The following is a 15,946-nucleotide window of genomic DNA, read 5'->3' as shown; positions in this document are numbered from 1 at the left end:
TTGTTGTAACTTAACGCCTGACAAAAGAAACTCCTGGAGTCGTAGTTGATGGTATATATGTTAAGTTTTGTCGGACGACCGGGTTACGAGCTGCAGTTATTTGTTGGTTTAGGCGATTTTTCAATTCTTTATAGACAGGACAACCTCTATAGTTGGCAGTATGGTTTCCCCCACAGTTGCTACATTTTTTGGCAGATTTACGGGGCAGGCCTCAGTGAGATGAACATCACCACAGGCAACGCAGACTGCCCGTAGAGTGCAATAGGTTTTCGTGTGTCCATATTCCTGGCAATTTGTGCATTGGACCGGTCCATTTCGTTTGTGTGGTTCCTCAACGGTGATCCTACGGTGCAGTAGGTATTGAAGCTTGTATATTGGGTGAACTTCATTTTTCCTTATATGCATACTTTCAGGTGTCAGTTCTACTTTGAACATTGGCTGAGGAATTTTGTTTCTATTTATTATGTTCATTGCCATTTTGACTTCGAAGCCCTTATCGTTAAGTCCATCTATTATCTCATTGATTGGGACTGTTGGTTCGATTCCTTTGATAACCACTTGTAATCCTTTGCTACTTTTAAGTTGGTAGGTGTAGTAATTCATTTTTTCATTTTCGAGATATTTCGCAACTGATCGATAGTTTTGTTCGTCATTGACTTGTATTTTTGTTTCATTTATATTACCCCTTTTTATGTACGTGACATGGAATGTGTTTGCGCCAATTGTATCAGTTATTTTTTTGACCAGTTCAGCACAATTTGCCTGTCGAACATAAATAGGTGGCGGTCTTAATTTTTTGGCCTTGGGTGTTTGGGTGATCTCATCTTCGTTTGGGACACTTAGTATCGCAAATCTATTGTTTGCTAGTGCCTTATGTGGCACAGTGTTCTCGGTTATTTTAGTTATTTTGGCTGCATTGTTGTTCTTCACATTTTGTGGGCTCAATTTTCTTTTGATTTGCACATAGCGATCGAGCCCAGTCTGAATTAACGCTCCGTTAGCATTTTTTGAACTTATTGGTTGGGAGAGTTGGGGCTTGTCGCAGTGGGTCGACAGTATCGGGCGCTGGGCAATTGCAGTGGTTGTTGTTGTGGTTGTTGTCGTTGTTGTGGTCGAAGACACAGTTTTGAGCGAGGGCATTGTACTAGTTGTTGTCGATATTAGCAAATCGCTGGTTAGGCAGTACGAGTCGGGGGATGGGCACTGAGCACTCCATGACCCACTTTGCAATGCAGGGGGAGAGAGCGTGCTCTCTCCTCGTTCACTTGCAATGATGCAGTTTTTGTTGGTACTGCTGCCTTTGGCGAGCGTATAGAGAAGTACGCGTTGCTTTTTGCTTGCGAGAGCCGACGCTCGTCTTGTTGTTGTTGCCGGGCTTGGCTCATTTTGGCTTTGCTTACAGTGCTTGTGTTCCTTACCGAGCTGGTGCTCTTAAACGTTGACACTTGTTCTTTTCTATTATTTCTATTAGTCTTTATTACTCGATTGGATGGTATTCATGGGCAGCACGATCGCTAGTACCCATGCCTACCCCGAGCGCTGTTTTCGCGAATTTAATTTATGATTAATCGCGATTAATTGACTTTATTGAATTTTCACCGCGGAGCGATTAAAAAAATACGTCTGTAGTCGTTGACGGTTGATTTGGTAATCCCGATTCTACAGCTAATATATATGTAGCTGCTGTGTTGAGAAGTGTTGGTATGGGTATGTCTAAATTGAGCTTTTCTTTAACGATAACCAATCGTTCCCTTAGACGTTTGAAAACGTCTGTTGATTGAAACCAATGTACATATGTATATCGGTAAGTCTTTGTTTGTTGGTAGGAAAAGCTCTCTGATCTCATTATATACTTCTACTAGGTTAGTGGTTTGTTTAATGACCGTACTATTTTGAGAAGGTCTGTTCTGCGTTAAGCATTTATATTACTTATCGAACTCTTAGCGCAGATCGTAAGCCAGTCCATGTAGGTTGCTTATCAGTGTTTATTATCCCTGTTGTCAATCCATTCTACTTTATAGCTCAAGAATCTGCCTAAATTTGGGACATTTTCCTTTCTACCATAGATTTGGCAATTAGGAATTGTACCTAATATCCTCGCTTTTTGCACTAATGAACAACTAAATATTGTAGAAAAATCGTTATTGTACTTTTCCATATATTCTGTTTCTAAATCATAAATAATGATTGGTCCCATATGAGATTTCAGAATATGTTTTACTCTTTGTACGAAGTTGGGGTCTCTATTTAATGTTTCCTCAATTGACCATTGTTCGTATTGTGTCATTACTACAAAATTTCTTTTTATACCCGTACTCAAAAAAGAGTTAAGGGGTATATTAGATTTGTGGTAAAAGTGGATGTGTGCAACGCAGAGAAGGAAACGTTTCCGACCCCATAAAGTATATATATTCTTGATCAGCATCAATAGCCGAGTCGATATAGCCATGTCCGTCTGTCCGTCCGTCCGTCCGTCCGTCCGTCCGTCTGTCCGTCTGTCCGTCTTGATGAGCGCCTAGATCTGAGAGACTATAAGAGCTAGAGAAACCAAATTTGGTTTCCAGCCTCATGTGATATCACACTGCTACAAGTGTATTTCAAAATTTCGCCCCGCCCCCTTCCGCCCCCACAAAAGACGAAAATCTGTGGCAGGCACATTTTTAAAGATACGATAAAACTAAAAACGCAGTATCGTAGAAAATGCCCATATCTACCAGATTGCCGAATCTGAACTAGATCGGATTATAATTATAGCCAGAATGAAGAAATTTTCTGTTGGTCAGCGCTGCTGACGCTACTGATTCTCTTTCTCGCTCGCACACTCTGCCGCGTTCAGTGCGCGAGCAACCCCTAGCGGAGGAGATGTAGAATCTAAATGGAACATGTACAATCTACATGTTAGATGTAGAATAGACATTGTATATGTAGATGTAGATAGCAGATGTAGCAAAAAAATTTAAAATGAAAACTTTTTTTTTTTTAATTCTAAAATTCTAAAAAATCATATGCTCTAAAATGTATATACTGACTGAGTACGGGTATAAGTAGAGTCGCGTCCCCAGAAGCGACTCGCACGTTCCTTCTCGTTTTTTTTTAAATGAATGTAAAATTTGAATGTATGTGTTAGCGAGAAATTGCCTGCACAGTGAAATTGTAAAATGAGAACACACGACGAACGATGTGAACACGACGAACGTTTTATTAAGAGTGAGTGATAAAGTGAAAAGAGTAATACCACTAACCATACAGTATATAGATGTGCCAGTTCATACATCGAAAGGGGCGCAAGCTGAGTGTTCTGTCCCGGCTCCCAGCGCTTCGGCTCTGTGAGGCTGAGACACTCGGGTCGGGAGCTGGGCCGTTCGGCATGTATGACTCATGTCGGGAAGCGAAAGCAAGCTGAGAATTGCAAATGTATGTGTGTAAACAGACACGACAAAATTTTGTATCAATTCTTATTTTCCGAAACCGTTTTGAGTTTGTTTTGAGTTTCGTTTCCAGGTTACGTAAATGTGTGTGTGCCATGTATTCACACATACTGTGCTTGTGTGTGGGCTCTACAATTGTTGGCCGCTTGAATTGGTTTTTCGTTTTGTTTTGAGGGCTGATGTGATGTAGCGACCTATTCAGGGCCGGATCAACCCTCAACCGGGCCCTGGGCAACCATCAATCTGGGGCCCTCCTTTATTTTATATTTTTCTCAGTGGCTATTATTTTTTTATTATAAAACATATTTTAAACATTTTTTTTTAATATCATCTACCTTGTAAAAGATATCTCATTATCTTAAAATTTCTATACAAGAACTATTTTCCAATTTATTTTGAGATATCATATGTCCAATGGATGAAATATATGAAATCATATATATTAACCTCATTTTTGGTCGTTTTTTCAACTTTGACCTGAATTTTAAAAAAATAATGTTCTTGTATACCCGACACAATTTTTTTATACGAGCTCTTTGCGTAATCTTTTACCTAAGTTAAAAATTCATATCTGCAGTTTTACGTAGTTTGTCTGCTACATCGATAACAGTGACGCTACCTCGCACGAAAAACGTGAAAATTTGGATTTTGTATGGGAATTACAGTTGCGACAGCCCATTTTTTGCCGTGTTTCGTGCGAGTTAGCGTCAATGTTATTGATGAAGAAGACAAAAAAAACGCAAAACTGCAGGTAGGGATTTTAAACATAGATATGCAAAAAGAACGTATAAAAAGTTATTAAAATTTAAACATTCATAATAAATATTAGTTTGCACGATAGCCAGCGACAGCGAAAGGTCGGATACAGGCCTAATAATAGGCTGCGATGCCAACGCTCACCACACCAAATGGGGGAGCTCGGATACAAATGTAAGGGGTGAGTCACTTTTCAACTCCAACCTAGTTATTGGTAATCGGGGTAACGACCCCACATTCATTATAAAAAACCGTCAAGAGGTTATTGATCTCACTCTATTGTCTCACAGACTGTCAGGCATAATGAAGAGTTGGAGAGTCCTAGAGGACCACTCATTCTCCGACCACAGGTACATCGAGACAGTCCTATCTATCGAAAGCACTAAACCTACTAACTATATTAATCCCAGGAAAGCCAACTGGGATATATATAGTGCAAAAATGGAGGAATTACTATACCCCCCCCCCCTAGCACCAAAATGCCCGGACACACAAGACGATCTTAATCGTCTTGTAGACAGTTTCACGGAAGCTTGCAATAAGGCCTTCGTGTCAGCTTGCCCCCCAACCAAACTTAGATGGAAAAAGAAACCCCCCTGGTGGTCTAAACAAAAAGATACCCTCCGGAAAGACTGCAGTTACAAAAAGCCGGGGACATGGCCATTAACTGGCTGCAAAGTATCTTCAGGAAGATACTGACAGTGGGAAAAATCCCCCGCGCTTGGCTCAAGGCTAAAATAGTCTTTATCCCCAAAGCAGGGAAACCCTCACACACAACCCCAAAAAACTTCAGACCAATAAGTCTATCGTCCTTTCTTCTCAAAACCTTTGAGAGACTAGTCGGGCTGCAGCTGAGAACAACCATAAATCCGCAGTGGCTGTCAGGCGCACAACATGCCTACCGGAAAGGTAAATCTACGGAAACGGAACTCCATGAAGTAATCTCGGCGGTGGAGAAGTCCATAAAGGTTAAAGAATACTCTCTAATAGCCTTCCTCGACATCGAGGGAGCTTTTAACAACGTCATACCGGGAGCCATCACGGAGGCCCTGACTGACCTGGGAGTGGATCATCACTTGGTGATGCTCATTGATCAATTGCTCACATGCAGGACGGTGACATCATCAATGGGATCGTTCACTCAGTCAAGGTATGTCAACAGAGGCACCCCGCAAGGTGCCTCCCCTTCTATGGAACATAGCAGTCAACAAGATTCTGTGTGACCTGGATGGGGAGGGCTGCAAAGTGGTAGCATACGCGGACGACGTTGCCATTATCTTCTCGGGAAAATTCCCTCAAACACTTTGCGATCTAATTACCGCAAAACTCGCGCGACTGTCAGAGTCGCGTGGACAGGGAGCTTATCCCTCTAAAACGGAACTTGTATTGTTTACAACCAAATACAAAATCCCCCAAATATTGGTCTCGCTCTCTCTTCATCCATCCCTTAAAAATTGATTAGATCTACGCAGTGCGTAGATGTTCCTGCAGAGTAGTTTTGAATTGCTAAGCACTACTGATGGCCTTGAGGGCGTGGGGCAGTTGGTTCCAAATGCGAATAGCAAATACGAATATTTGTCGCATTGTGAAGGAGTACTTTTATTTAAAAGTCATAAGGTTTCCTGTCCATCTTGACGTGCAAAACATAAGTCGTTCATATAGGTAACAGGATTTTTTGGTGCAGCAATGTCAAGACCCTATGGTTTGTCCAGAATTTAAGTGGCATATCAAATATCTTTCGGTTTTTTCTAGGGCTATTATGAATATACTTCGCAATTTTATTAAAAGCAATTTGCAGCTTTCGTTGGCTGGCGGAGTTACAGTCACTTAAGACTTCGATACCATAAAACAGAACAAGTGTGAGGTGCATTTTGCAGATGTTTGCTTGATTTTAAGTGGTAAAAAGTCTTTGGTTATAAATAGAGATCTAAGGTTTCCATATATTTTTCCGATTGATTTATTAATGTGATCATCCCATGTCAACGCTTGATTAAATGTAAAACCCAAGTTATTAGCTCGATTTACATGTTCAATAGGAATATTGTCAATGGTTAATTTTTTTAGTATGTCAGTGTTTAACTGTCTTTTAGCTACGAATATACATTTAGACTTATTTGGGTGTAATCCTAGCCCATTGATTTTTTCCCACTGACTTACAGTTTTTAATTCACTATTACAGACATAAATACAGTCATTAACTCTACGAATAGGACGACTAACTAAAATTTGAATGTCATCAGAAATTGACAATATACTCGGAAGATCATTTACATACACTAAGAATAGTAATGGCCCTAGGACAGATCTTTGTGCGTGAGGAACGCCACGCTTGACACATAGGAAAGACGAGTACACATTATGTATAGACATAGTTTGCCTCCGATTACTCAAAGATGAAAAAATAAGTCTTGTTTCTGCACTCGCACTCACCGGTAGCATTATCACAGAATTAATTTACATCATCATAAATTTCTATAGAGATTTTGGGCTACATTTTGTTGAGCGCACATTGTCACATTTCGTCACTTCAGGTTCTTTGCAGTCTAAAAATTGTTTAATAATTACATCAGAATCGTCATCATAGACGCATTATTGGATTTACCAATACCCAGCTGTTTAATGTAGGCCCATGTCTGCTTGTTCGATGTTGCCTTGTTGAATTTTTGGAACAGATGTTAACGTTTCTCTGAGTTATTTAAAGGTATTACCTTCTTCCTAAATAACTTATACTATTCATCATTCTGGCCTGTTTTGTACCGCTTCAAATTTCGAAGTGCATTTTCCAGTTTTTGTATTAGCATTTTAATATTCGAGTTGAACCAGGGATTACCACGATGCTTGTTATTATTTGCCACTAGAGGTATTAATCTATTATATTATTGTTTTTAGTTATTCTATTTTTTTTTGGGACAGTCAATGTCGATAATAAGTCAATAAAATTGTTATATACGACATACCTGCGAGGTCTATACATACAGCCTAAAAAGATTTTTAAAGAACGAATTGCACTTGAGACTTGGAAAAATATCTATTCGACTACACTATCACTAGGAGGTTTACATAAAAATTTAGCATTTAGACGTTTACTTACATATATGGCTACACCTCCGGTGTGACGAAACAGGTCAAAGACATTCATTCTACAAACAAATCACTAACACGAAAACCACTGGACAAATAAATACCTAACTTTGGGCATTAATGTGGCAAACACGCAGGCCTGTTCCTTGATTTACAAGCACTCTCAGCATTGTATAGCTGATCGAATTGGATGTCCATGCAATATCATCCATTGTCAATGGAACCGACATCTATTAGAGGAGACCGTCCATGCACCACTGAGTTAAAGGTAAGGGAGATGCTAATCTAACGAAAATTATTGTTGTTGGGGCCATTTCCTCCGTCGCAGCATCATGCGTTAGGCACTCAGCTGTCTAGTGTGACCTCTAATTTTGTTTTGATTGCGCTTTTCACTCAGTGAAATTATATTTTCCGCTTTTTCTTCGCCTGCTTTCCACACATATGCCAAAATTGAGTGGCTTTTCGACGTTGGATGACAAAACTAAAAACCAGTTATTACCACACTCTCGTAAAATTTGGGATTTGCTGGATTTTCAACCCACGCTATTATATTTATCGAGACATGGTTAAAGACGTACATTCTTAGTTCTGAAATGTTGGAAAAGTCGGTACACACCGTCTAGAAATGGCCGTTAGTTTCAACGTGGAGTAGATGTTCTTATCAAAATCATCAAAATTGCTTGGGTCGATTGCTTGATCTGTGCTTTTTCACATATGGGACCATACTGTTGGTAGCCCAGAAGGGCTCACTATATGGCTCACCTGAAGACTTCTACCACTCTACGTTCAAATTGTCGGTCGATATTGGACCAATTGTATGCAAATTACACTACCCGACACGATTTTTCCTCAGGGAACAAAACCATATTGTTCTTAAATATTTGGGGTTAGAAATGGTTTGATGATATTTTTTTTTCTATGGCAGTACTTTTTGTTGAAGAAATTTTGAAAACTGTTATTTTTTTAAAGCTTGTTTCAGAGGTAGCGCTTCTTTTTTTCACATAACTCTAGTATCTTACGTCTGGTTGTAAAGAACTTTATAAAGATAATTAAAAGTGCTAGAAGTTAAGCCCCAACACTTTGTGATTTTAGCTTACCGTCTGTGAAATATAAAGCATTGAAATGCAAAAATTAGGACCCAAAAACCCAAAAACTAGTTGATTTAGAAAATACGTTTTTCTCTATAACTGTCAAAGAAACGGACCAGTTTTTTATTGAATATTGATAAAAATGAATACACCTAGTAATTGATACCAAAAACAAAATGATACCTCACACAGTTTACTTTTTATTCTATCTGAAAGATACTGTTGAGCTACTGAGCTTCTTCAGTAGCGTTGTTTTGACAGATTATTTAAGAGACGATGATTGTTCAGTTAATATATTCACAGTTTATTGTACTTAAGTTAATATATATGTTTTATCCAAAAACTAGCGAAAGGTGTGTGGATTTGATGAAGACAGCTCACTATGGGTCGATTGAAGACGCCGGGGCCGGTTCAAGACCGTTGAAAACAATATATTTATGTTATGAGCGTTTATACCTATGTACCTATACCTCACTGTGCCAGACAGCAATACGTTTAACTACGGTGATGATCGAATCTGAAGTGTCTTCTGCTTTCTCTGACGAGCCTCCCCCACAGCGGCTGTCGAACGCCGACAGAGAGCAAAGCACCAGATAGAGCATAAGCAAAGCAAACAAAACAGTAATAAAGAGAGACGTTACTTTTAAGAGATGTTACATATGGTCTCATTGCTCATTGTGCTGCCATGGGCCGGCGCTTAGCCGAACAGATACAGTATGTCAATAAAAGTTGAATAAATTTTTGCACACGGAAATAATTTTCAACTTTGATTGTATCTCCTAAACTAAAAGTCCGATTTTTAAACTTTCATTTTTGAAAGCTCTGGAAAATTCTCTATCGGATTCGTGTATTGGATTTATCCAAAGCGTTCACAAAATTCTTTGACTTTTGCCACCTCTTTGTGGCTGAGTTCCCACTGTGCGTCGCCCCATGCCTACTGAACCCTTGCTTACCATCCACGTACAAGACGGCGAACACCAAAATAAGAAACCCCAACAAAGCGCAACGAACCCATGTCCACGACCTACCACAACGCACCCAATAACGCAACGCAGCACTTGACACCCAAACTAATCGCAGCGAACACGAGGCAACGGCACACTACGGAGAACACGAATCCGAGGCCAACAACAGCAAACAGCAACCAAGCTATCGGGAAAACGAGTCCCACGGTCAAAACAGAGCAACCGCGTCTAACCTAGGCCAACAGCAGGGTACACGCTTACCAACCAAATCACGAGGATCTCACACATGAGACAAACACACTTGAACCCGGCGCTCGATACAGGAAGCCCAGGTCCAAGTCAAGCAACAGAGCAAGAAAGTAGAGGATCCACAACGCAAAAATTAAACACAAGAACGCCCTCAGAGCCGACCACGAGCATCGAACAAGGACAACAACAACGAAAGCAACAGGGCGACAGCCCAGCAACGAGGGAAACAGCAACGCTAACCCTTCGCTGGTCGGGGCCAACAATCGAACAAATATCCACCGAGCCTCCCCGCCAGGACCCGGAAACCAGGACGATGACCCCAGACAACATCGACCGCAGCCCTTTTGTACCCATGGCCGACGCCACCCAGATCTTCGCCAACACATTGGAGTACCTTTCGCGTACCGACGTGACTCCTAGCCCCATGCACCGAGCCATGCCTAGAGCCATGTCCGACAACAGAGACATCGACGAGACCAGCCAGTTCATGCACCAGTCTTGAGACAATAAAACCCAAGTACTCCACCAGATCTACAAAACTACTCTACCCATGGCCAACGCTACCCCGATCGTCACACACATAAGCGATTACCACCAGAGGATCGAACCGTCCAACACATTCGGCAGACCCATCCTTCCGAAAGACCCGAATCAAACCTTTGACCCCGGAGCCACCGAAGACGAGCCAGAATAGCCCACGGATCCTTGGCCATCCGACAAAGCACCGCAGATTCGAGAACGCCTGGACAAATAACTACCAAAGTTTGCTAATCTCCACGGGACGTTAGACATCGCCGAGCAAACCATCGTCATATGGGTTAATCGACCCACAAAGCAGAATCCAGCTACAAATCACCCAGAACAGCAGAAGAGGTCCACGATCACAGCAGCAGCAGAAAATATAAATTCATGGCTCTGGCCACGTTTCTCTACAAGTAGTCTTAAGCAACGCACACAATTACTTAAATTAAGAACTCTCGTTCAACAACTCTACGCATTCTTGTCCGCACACCAATCTAAAACTAGCCACCTCTTGCATTATTTCGCAATCAGCGAAGACAGCACTAAATTCTCGGTCACTCACTTCTTTGCGTTACTTCGCAACCATCCACGTCGGCCTCAAATTATCGACCTACTGACCCAAATTGAGTTATCGCCTTTTGCGATGCATAGTTAGCAAAAACCAATTCTAAATCCAATGCCAAACTGCAGCCAACACCTGCTGTAATGCAATCACAGCTAAACAGTTCCTCAACTCCACTGACCCACTAGCCAATTGTCAATGGAAGCACCAAGCTTCGACCTACTTACCACGCACCACAATTAATGCTACCCAATAATCATAAGTTAGCAATGATTAATTATTACAGGGTCAAAGACACACAGTGGGAAATCACGGTCTTAGGTGCGATCGCCATCTCCTTAAAAAGCTCAAGATCGGCCAAAGAAGCAGGCAGTCCATCAGCCCGAATGCAAGACACTGCACTAGGCAGTCCACAGTCCACCACAACGCAAGTAGCAAGACCAGCAGGTTCTAAATTGTAAGCAAACCAGCACAGCCAATAAAAGAATTAAATAATCAACAAAACCAAAACAAAACGACAGAAGTTCTTGAGTCATATAATTTCCCACCTTGCCCACCACTCTTTCGGTCATACAAGGCCTGCCCCGAACCTTAAGTTTCAGCAAATCTACAAATTTCTTGTAGAGTAACCCTGTACAGGCTATGCATATCCCACCCTGAAATAAGGTATCTTACAATATTGGTATGAATAAGATTCGCCAATTGTTTTTAACAAGTTTGAATATTTTAAACTTTGCTTATGGATGAAGATTCTGAATTGGATACCGTTTGCGATGCAGACGAATACCAAGGTCGCTCAAAAACCACTGACACAACAAATGCGACGACCTCAACTACTGCGTGCGCTGCTATGACAACAAAAGCTTCACACAGCTTCCCGCGATTCGCAACGGGGTTGGCTCATACTCCCTTTGCGAGCAAAGCCCCATTTCACTTGGCCACGGCTATCATCCAAACTCCGGCAAATGCCGAAAATGCAGCAGCCTCCCGCAGCCAAGCCCAATCCTTGCTCCTAGGGAACGGGAACCCCCAGCTTTCCAGCCTGCTTTCGTGGATTGGAAAAAGGTGGGTGAAAAAAAGCGCCGAGGAGCCGAATTATTGGCTGATACGCCCAAGAAGGGGAAGCGCCGCCAAGATTCCCCTGCTACCCCTTAACAGGGTAATAGATTTATCATCTTACGAGAGCAGGTCTCTTCAAACCCTGTCCTGATCGCGGAGGCGGAAGCAATGTTGGGTCCCGAGAGCTCTTCTGCTAACGATGAACCGTCCACTCCCGCTCCGGCTCAGCCGAAGCAAGCTGAACAAGTCCCGAAAAAGCCTAGGAAACCAAGGCCAATTACGATCCCTGGAGTTCTGGACATTGGTGCCGTCGAGGCTTCCCTGAGCCCCCCGATCCCTGAAGAGGATTACGAATTCCGCACGGCTCCCTCAGGGGACCTCAGAATCTATGCCAAGGACGCTGCCACTCACAGGCAGGTGATCAGGGTCGTCAATTCCCTGCAGGTGCAATACACCCACTTCTGTCTCTCCGAAGACAGGGCATACCGTGTAGTGGCTAAAAATCTAGCAGCTTCCACCTCGAAGGAATAAACAAGACCTTTGAGGAATTGGGGCATCGCGTGGTAAACCTATATAACCCGAAGTCCAGAAGAAGCCCCATCATCAATGCCGACGGAGTCAGGCGGGATACTCCAAATTAAAACGTTTGGTTCATTGACCTCGCCCAGGCCCCAAACAACAAGGAGGCCCTTAAAATTGCAAAGTTGGGTAGGCAACGTGTACAAATTGAGCTTCCCAGGAAGAACAACGGCGTGAGGCAATGCTTTCGCTGTTATGAGTTCGATCACACAAAAAACTACTACCTGAAGCGACCGGTATGTGGTAGGTACTCAGGGGATCCCTGGACAGGTGCCCCCAATTGCACTGCCAACACAGTTGACGACATTTGCTGCTCGATCTGAGGAGGGAAGCATGCAGCATACGACAGATCATGTAAAATCTACGTAATGATGCTGAGAAATCGCCAATCGACCGTGAAAATTGCACCGCAGAACCAAGGAAATACACCACAAAGGAATAGAAGGACGATGAATGTCCCCTCTATGGCTGTCCAGCGAGGGATCTCGTTCGCGGATGCATCCAGGTTTAATCAGCACCAGCAAGCATGGCTTCAAGGAGGCCAACAAAACGCATCATACCTCCCACAGGACTACAACAGCTCCTTTCCGGTACTTCAAGCCAACCGCAGGCAGCCCACTTCCCACGCCCAAGACCAATGCCCTCCCCCTGGTCGCCACCTGGATGCAGGGACCATTACTGTTATTCTGCAGGGACTACAAAAGCTCCGTGGCAGATCTCACAGCAGCAGTTGCAAAGCTTGGACCAGCTGCGAAGCACAAAACAACAAAGCATTGCTCACAACTCCAATGAACTGGCACTATTGTTACATGCTCACAATTTCGACGTGATGCTAGTCAGAGAGACTCAGCTGATAGAGGGAAGGCATTACACGATGGATGGCTACGATATATACAGAGCGGATCACCCGAGCAACAGGGCCAGAGGAGGAGCTGCCATCCTCATAAAGAGTGGAATAACGCAATACGACCTGCACGCGGTAAGACTAGGGCAGATTCAGCTAGCAGCTGTCATGGTGGATACCCAGCGTGGAGAAATACTGATCGCAGCCGCCTACCTGCCACCATCGACCCCTTGGACCAGTGGGGAATTCGACAGTTTGCTTAGCCAGCTTGGAAGCAGGTTCACCATTGGGGGTAACTTCAATGCTAAGCACAGAATCTGGGCCAGCTACAGAGGAGACCGCAGAGGAGCGGCACTGCAAACTGTGCGGCCCAAGCACTAGCGACGGGTAGCCCCACCTTTTACCCAAGTTTTCGCCGTTCCACGCCCTCATGCCTGGACTTTTTCGTCAACATGTCGATCCCCAGCAACCTGCTCTCAGCCCGTGAGGAGCATGAGGTAAGCTCCGAACACTTACCATTAATCGCGAAACTAACGGCTACACTCCAGATGATCCCTGCCAAGATGAGGATACTCAAGACTGCACAAACACAGCCCTGTTCAGAGAAATTCTGGAATGCTCCCTGAACATAAACACAGAGCTGAGGACCACCGAGGAAGTGGAAGGGGCCATTGACTCATTTGTGGCCAAGGTCTGCGAGGCTGCTGCAGCTGCTGCCCCACAAGGTCACAAAGTCACTCAACCGTCGCGCACTGGAAGTCACAATAGCGTGACGTCGAGTGAAGTAAAAGGACTACTGCTTCTAAAAAAAGGCTAAGGAAAGAATTCTATCGCACCAATGACCGCAGGGTGGATAGACTCTTCAGGGGAGTTGCCAACAGACTGAGGAAAAAGCTGGCCAAGCTAAAGTGCGAAGCCACCGACAAACTACTATCTGAGGCGACTGCAGACGTGCACTCGAACTACACCCCATGGAAGCTCACGAGCCGGTACAAACGGCAATCCACGCCTAACTTCCCAGTAAGGCAGGCAGATGGCTCATGGGCGAGGTCAGCAGGGGACCAGTTGAAAGCCTTTGCAGATGAGCTGGAGTGCAGACTTAGACCATTTAGGATGGCCTCAGCGAGGGCAGCAAGCCTAGTTGCTGCTATGCTGGATGAAATCCACCAAATGGAGCTCCCGGTGGCCCCAATCACGCTCCAGTAACCAAAGACGGATATACGCTTGCTCAAAGATAAAAAGGCACCAGGAAAGGAAAATATAGATAACGATAATAGAGTGGCAAAAGTGCTGCCACTCAGAGCGCTTTTGTACCTGTTACAAATACTAAATGCAACGCTGAGGTTGGGACACTTCCCCAAAACATGGAAAGCCGCGCAGGTTGTCATGCTGCATAAGCCCGGAAAATCCCCGGACGACCTGGCCAATTACAAGCCAATCAGCCTGCTCACCACTCTTGGGAAGCTCCTAGAGCGCTGCATTCTTCGCAGATTATTGTACAGCCCATCCGTAAATCGAGCTATCCCTAATCACCAATTTGGGTTCAGGCTGGGGCATGGTACTCCGGAGCAGCTGCATAGGGTGGTGAAGCATATCCTGGATGGCTTCCACAAGAAGCAGTACGTCGTAGCAGTGGACGTCCAGCAAGCATTCGACAGAGTTTGGCACGACGGATTACTTGCGAAGATAAAACCCCTGATAAACCCCCAGCTGCTCCCGATTATTGGAAGCTTCCTAAAGGACAGAACGTTCCAAGTCGCACAGAGCAGAGCAGTTTCCACAGTGAAGGTGATTGAAGCCGGAGTCCCGCAAGGCAGCGTGCTAGGGCCAACGCTGTACAGCCTTTTCACGCACGATATGCCTAAGGATAGCGTTGACAATACGTCCCAGCCAATCGATGTGAAACTTGCCAAATTTTCCGACGACACGGCAGTTCTATCAAGATCCAACTGCGTTTACGACGCCACGGACAACCTCCAGCTGTACCTTAAAAGGTTTGAGAACTGGGCATGAAGGTGGAATATAAATGTGAGAAGTGTGTGGTAGTGACACACACGGTTAGGAAAGGAGCGTGCCCTGGGGTATTTCTTCATGGCGAGCTGTTGGAGCAGCGGAAGGAACATAAGTACCTGGGAATCACGCTGGATATCCGCCCGACCTTTGCCAGCCACACAAGGATGGTCAGAAGCGCCTTGGAAAGCAAGGCGAGAAAATTCTACTGGTTTCTTAAGCCTAACAACAAGCTCAGCCTGTCCAAAAAGATCCGCATATATAAGGTAATCCTGGCGCCTGCATGATAGTATGGCATCCAGGTCTATGGTATCGCAGCGAAAACGCACCTGGACAAGATCAGGGTGTTTCAGAAAAAGTTCCTCCGAAATATCTGTGGTGCTGAATGGTATGTCGGCAAAGACCTTGGAGTCCCCTCAGTCGGTTACATTATTAACAAACAAGACACAAAATACTTGAGCAAACTAAGGAGCCACCTGAACGTCCTCGCTAGAAGATTGGTAATGAGCAGAACCAGGCGAAGGTTAAACCGCATCCATCCGTCCGACTTGGCCATTAGGAACATATAAATTATTGTTGCACAATCTCCGTTTTCGTCCGTTAGTCCCGCATTTAACTTAAAATAGTAAATTGTAAATAGAAATTGTCCTTGACCCCTAACAAAAGTTGCTAATCAACAGTAACAGTACGTTAAGTAATTGTACTTTGTTGTCTGTGTTTGCAATAAACTACATAATGAACCTAAAAAAAAAACCCCTTGTAAAGACTAAGATAACTAATCCCGTTAAAAAAAAATAACAAAG

Source organism: Drosophila obscura, unplaced genomic scaffold, assembly GCF_018151105.1.
Source record: "Drosophila obscura isolate BZ-5 IFL unplaced genomic scaffold, ASM1815110v1 contig_139, whole genome shotgun sequence".
NCBI classification, from domain to species: domain Eukaryota; kingdom Metazoa; phylum Arthropoda; class Insecta; order Diptera; family Drosophilidae; genus Drosophila; species Drosophila obscura.
This window is presented reverse-complemented; position numbering follows the sequence as displayed.